Source organism: Pezoporus occidentalis, unplaced genomic scaffold (genome assembly GCF_034315485.1).
Source record: "Pezoporus occidentalis ecotype Australia unplaced genomic scaffold, CSIRO_AGI_Poc_V1 ctg8, whole genome shotgun sequence".
NCBI classification, from domain to species: Eukaryota; Metazoa; Chordata; class Aves; order Psittaciformes; family Psittacidae; genus Pezoporus; species Pezoporus occidentalis.
Window position 1 is genome coordinate 1,986,925 of NW_026916158.1, and position 6,168 is coordinate 1,993,092.

The window sequence follows — 6,168 nt, forward strand, 5'->3', positions numbered from 1 at the left end:
GAATATCTCCAACGCAGGAGACTCCACAGACCTAAGAAAGGAACGAGAGAAGCTTTTCATAATCAGAAGAAAACAAGGGGACAGAAAGTGCAAACTCATTTCCAATGCTGTTGTTTTTATGCTCAACCACCAAAAACTTAAACAAAAATATGAAAAACCAGGATTATTGACCCCAATCTCATTACAAAACATTTTTTTCTAATGCCTTCAGTATTTTTTTTCTACTTTTCTCACAATAAAGAGAGACATCGAAAACCAGGAGGGCTTTGTGTAGAACACCACAGTAATTAATGGCTCACTCAAGAAGGTTTCCCTCCAAGAGTAGAAAGTGGCATGAAATCCACCAGCAAAGCAAGGGGGCAATTGTTGTGCTAAACTACAAAGATTATTCAGTCACTAACCCCTAACTTCCATGTATGCTCATCACCAGCAAATCAGTTTTAAAAGGGAATTTCAGAAAGATTAACAACATCCTGGTGTGAGCTCCAGCATAGAGTGAATTCACATTCTTCTTCCCCTATCCATTCACTTTGATGTGGTTTGAAGAATAAGCATGAGGAATTGAGAAGCAGCCCTCCCCCAGGCAAAAACCATGATCTGTATGCTCCAACCCCCACCCTGAATGTGGCTAATAGTAACTTGGCAGTAACAGTGTGTTGGAAGAAACATGGAAGGAAAATGTGTCTGAGCATATCCACATTGGAAGAAAGCACCCAAATATCATACTATAACTCTCCTTTTATGCCACATTTCCACAGCCCTATGTAACACTTTATTGTATGTATCACTACACATAATAGATTCATACTCATTCTAGAAACAGGCAGAGAAGAAATAAAAATCTGAAATTCTTTTAAGTTCCTCAGTAGCTTTATCCTCTGAGGGAAAAAAAAAAACAAAACAAAACAAACCAATAAAGTCAACATTCTCTGGCTGAAAGATATGTATCAAAGTTAATAGATATGCATCAATATGTGTAACAGCAAACTCAGATATTCAGTGACCAGACTTTTCCTCATATGTCAGAATAGCTTTAAGATCCTACTTAGAATATTCATAGGATGTGAGGTGAAAGTATTTTTCCACCAAGATTAATATATGCTATTATTCATTTGAAAGATATAGGGACACTTTCATAGTTCAGGATGTTAGAAGTGATTTAAGGATTCAAAAAACAACTTAATTTCCTATTTTCATTTTAAATTAATACCTATAACTGCATGCTAGCATTCAGTAAAAGAAACTGAATTCTGTCAGTAGAACATACCCAGGCAATGCTATTTACATTGCTAGGTCCTGAAGGTCAGAAACAGATATACCCAAACTATCTCCACATGACTGGGAAAAACCCAAACATCTAGTAGATAGCTCTGAACCAGAGCTTATTTCATCATCAATTAACACAAGAAGATTGTGATCTTCAGTAGTATTTCTATTGCAGGCTTTGCCACTCCACAACTAACAAATACCATTTACAAGCTGGTGAGCAACTCCTCTGCAGGTGACCTCAACTATATTCAAAAGTAATTTCTTCTGTCATTGCTGAGTAATAACACAGCTACGCTTGAAGAGGAATTCGTCTCCCTCTGAAGGGCTACTAGAAGCATTTCTCTACTGGCAGTATTTCAAAGAGAAAGCACTGCTTCTCTCTAAGGTTCTGCAGCTCTTTCGAGAAGGGAAGGCTACTCTGAAGTACTGTAATACAGAAGCATGCAGTCTTCTGTATGAAAAATAAAGCCTGTTCCTCCAAATTTTCTTCTTTATCTTCACACAACAGATTTTCCCTTGTAATACTGGAATTTGGGAGTTGTTGCTGCAAGACACTTTCTCGCCCATAAAAACCATGGAAAGAAGCTGACAGTGGATGTATCTTCGTTTGCTGCTAACACCTTGTGCTTTAAACAGTTGAGTTTATCACATTAGTTTTAATCTTTCTACAATGCTGGAAGATAGTATTATAGATTTGGAGGATAGTTCATGTCACTTGACAGATCCATGAACCTTCATAACCCATATCCTTTCAGTTTTTCCTCTGGCTTTTCCTAGATTTCTAGCATCAGCTCACAAGAGAATTTCTAACTAGAGTGGTGTTGGCAAGTCCTTACAGTGGTTACCTTTCCTTTCATCAATGCAGAAAGCTGCTGTACTGACCTACTTCAATTTCATTTCCTTTTTGTTATCTGGTTTTAGAGAAGTGGTTTAAAAAAAAACGCAAACAACATACCACCAAACCTACCAATCAAAAAAAAGACACCACCACCAATGCAAAAAACAACAAGCAGCATTTTGTACGTATGTGTCTTTTTTTGGGAGATGGTAACTAAATGTGTCTCTTTTCCAACTGCCTTAAGGAAGGCTAAAGGGTTCCCCTTCCCTCTGGTATTTTTTTTTTTCTGAAACCAATGGAAGAAACTAGCTCTCTGAAGCCTATTCTGGCATGAATGCGCTCCCTGCTTACACACACTCATGTCTCTTTCCCTGCATATTAAACATTTCAGTAAGCAAGCTAGATTTTTAAGCTTGCTACAGAGAAGACAAAAGCTCCTAACTAGAGCCAATTTTCAGCTCTGACCCAATGGGTTAAAGAAGATCCTAGAGGCATAGAGGCATATGCTCACATGCTGCTGTCATGGCAATTGACCATTGCAAACATCGAAATCCTGAAAGTCATTGAATGTTGTAATTTAGACATATTAGGATTTTGCTGCTGTGGGGAAATCCAGCACTAGACTAAAATAACGTACAGCAAATATTCTCAAATATAAAAGCTAATACTTTAGAAGACACTGACTGCAAATCTTCGTATGATTGAAAAAACACCACACACACACACACATACACACACAAAAAGAGTATTTTGGTAAATGTGAGCAGTCTAGATGTAAAAATCAGTGAAGTTAAAGATCACTTGCATTATAATGTAATATTTATTATTACTGATACAAGTAGTGTAAAAAGGGAGAACATAATTTATTTCTAATAAGATATCATATATATAAGATAGTAACCTAAGCATACTAGCCTCTTCACTGCATTCTGTGGATCAAATTTGAGCCCCTTGCCATGCCTTCCAACCAAGGATATTTTGGTGCACCTATACAGTTTTATGTCATTTGAAACACTACAGCCCAATCCCCTTCCTCCCTCCATCCCTACCCTTCTTGCCTCATAGACCGACCAGGATGAAAAAAAGGAGACTGTGCAATAACATAGCTCATATTTAATATACTACACACAGGTGACCAGGATCCTCAAGAGACTGTCTGTGAGGAAGGATTGAGTACTGTAGATTTCATTTCTCTCCACCAAGATCTACCAGCACATCCACAACACCATGAATATTTAATATTCAGTAATACCAAGAGCTGCCAACAAACGTAGATAAAAGCCCTCATCAGTAACGGTATCACAGGAATATTGACCACTAGTGACCTTAACCTTATCTATTGTTGATTCATGCACTGAACAGCAGGGTCTATATACATTTCAGTTACTGGAAGATGGTGTCAACTACTTTAAAACTGTTCACTATGATTTGGTAAGAGGAAGACACGTGGATATGCTTTAAAATTTGACACCAACATCAAGATTATATTCAATTAAGGTGTCATGTCTCCTCTGAAGTGGAAAAAAAAGAAATGAAGTAGTGCAGTAGCATTTAACAGCTGATAACACTGTTTCTGCCTGGTTTGCTCTAATTACACAGATTGAACAGGCTAAGTGTTACAGGCAACCATTAATTACCTGTTCTATACCCCAAGTGCGTATTTTTCTTCAAAGTTTTAAGGTCCACATTCTTTTCATAAAAGAACTGCACACAGAAGTTTAAGTAATCCAGTAAATCTGCTTCCACACCCAAAACCTTATCTTTTACTTCATTTATGCAGACATTTACTTTCATTGCCAGCATACTTAAAAGTGACTAAGTAACTCCTAAGAGAAACTCCAGGTGAAATAACAAATTCTTACAAAAGCATTTGCTAACCATGTATTTTAAATTATATCGTAAGTTGGTTTATGGCACGACTGCTGCTTTTCACATTGATTATGAAATATTTTTGTTTATATGAAGTTGTTCAAATACAGAATGCATCATGACAAGAATTTAATTTCGTAAAGTTTACCTCAGCACATTTTGAAGTCCCTGTGAAAATTGTATGCAATATAGTTAACATTATTAATCCTTTCTGGTTTTTATTATTTCTCTCCACTTCTCTAAATTTTGAAAAGGAATTGAAATGAATGCAAATGCTGAACTGTTCCTTACTACCTATTTGTGATAACCATGTGTGTCCCTAGAGCACATAACTGCTTTTCTCTGAAAGTGATTTTGGCAGAAGTAACAGGCTTGTGGATTGGCCTTATGAAAACTTGAATTCCCATTATGTTTATGGAGCTCTGATGAATACAAAGCTAAAGCTACTTAAAACAAGACTATATAAACAGTCTTTTAAAGGGAAGGAACATTTTGGATCTCTTACTCAGAGTGCTTGGGATAGAGGACCATGAATAATTATTGTTAGACAGCAAGAATGATGCTGTATAAAACAGTTCTGAAAGCCTTCTTTCAAATACATACATATTCATTTGCTAAGAGCAAACAGCTAACTATAAAAGCAAATAAAGAACAGCCCTTAAGGGGAATTGGGCACTGAAGTAATTTCATGATTTAGCTTACTTTCTTCTCTTAATTATATAGGCATTTTGGAAACTAAATCCTTCATCTTTGAGAAGAATGCAGATGACACACAGTCCCTTAAAGTAAATGGCTAAGGCCACAAATTCACATGCTCCACAATGCTGGATTTGAGTCCAAAAGGAATCATCTTTCAAAACAGACATTGTGATAGATCCAAAATTTAAATTAGTCACAATTGACTTTAAATCAACATTGCAACCTGAAGAGACAAAAAGCATGTGAGCACTCATAAAAGAAAAAACAAACAAGCAAACAAAAAAAAAACAAACAAAAAAAAAAAACAAACCAACAAAAAAATCCCCACCAAAACAACAACAACAAAAACCCCACAACCAAAAAACCCAATGTCATGGTGATGTTACTAGAGTGACAACTACATGTGAAATGAGGAGAATGTTACAAACAAGGAAATAAAGACTTCATGGCAACTTCAGCCTAGCAATAACCCCAGTGTAAAAATATTGAGATGAGGGGTCTACAATGAGAATTGCAATTCAATATATTTTATTTACAGAAATCACATGTTTCATTGCAATTCTGTTCCAGCTATGACAGCTCAGGAACTCTCCAAAAGTTATTTGTTTTTAAAATCCACAATGTGAGTCGTATTTTCTCTCGTCTTGTTTCAGTTATTGCATGCTGAAGGCATTTGACATGGTGGGTGATTTGAATAGGTCAAGTAAGAGAAACAGGGAGCCAAGTAACAGGAACTACTAATGATTTAATACTGGGAAGTACACCTTTTTCAGTCTTTCAGTCCAGGATTTAAGGTAGGTGTCGTGGTTTAAACCCAGTCAGGTAATTTCGTTCGCTCACTTCCCCCCCTTTCTTTGACATCGAAAAGAATGCAACTCCCACGGGTTGAGATAAGAACAGTTTAGTAACTAAGGTATAACACAGATCACTACTGCTACCACCAATGATAATAATGATAAAGGAAATAACAAGGGAAGAGAATACATCATCTCACCACCAGCCGACTGATAACTCGCCCCCCCCAGCCCGACCAAGCTCTGACCGATACCTCCTCCAACCCTGCCTCCCAGCCCTTCCGGCTAACTCCCAGTTACCTCCTGGGCATGACGTGCTGTGGTATGGAATACCTCTTTGGTCAGTTTGGGTCAGGTGTCCTGTCTCTGCTTCCTCCCAGCTTCCCCTCCTCCCTGGCAGAGCATGAGGCTCACAAAGTCCTTGGCCAAACCAAAACATCGCTTGTTATCAGCTCTGTTCCCGAGCTGAAAGTCAAAACATTGCACTGCACCAGCTACCAAGAAGGGGAAAAATGACTGCTACTGCTGAACCCAGGACAGTAGGTTGCCAGGTTTCTATCACATAACCAATAATTCATATTGAGTTTGATATTCTGAATCTTTAGTCATCAGCATCATCAAACAACCACACACGGAGAGAACTAACATGAGGAAAATGAAATAGGGATGATCTTACCAAAACCCATTTCCTCTTGTGAG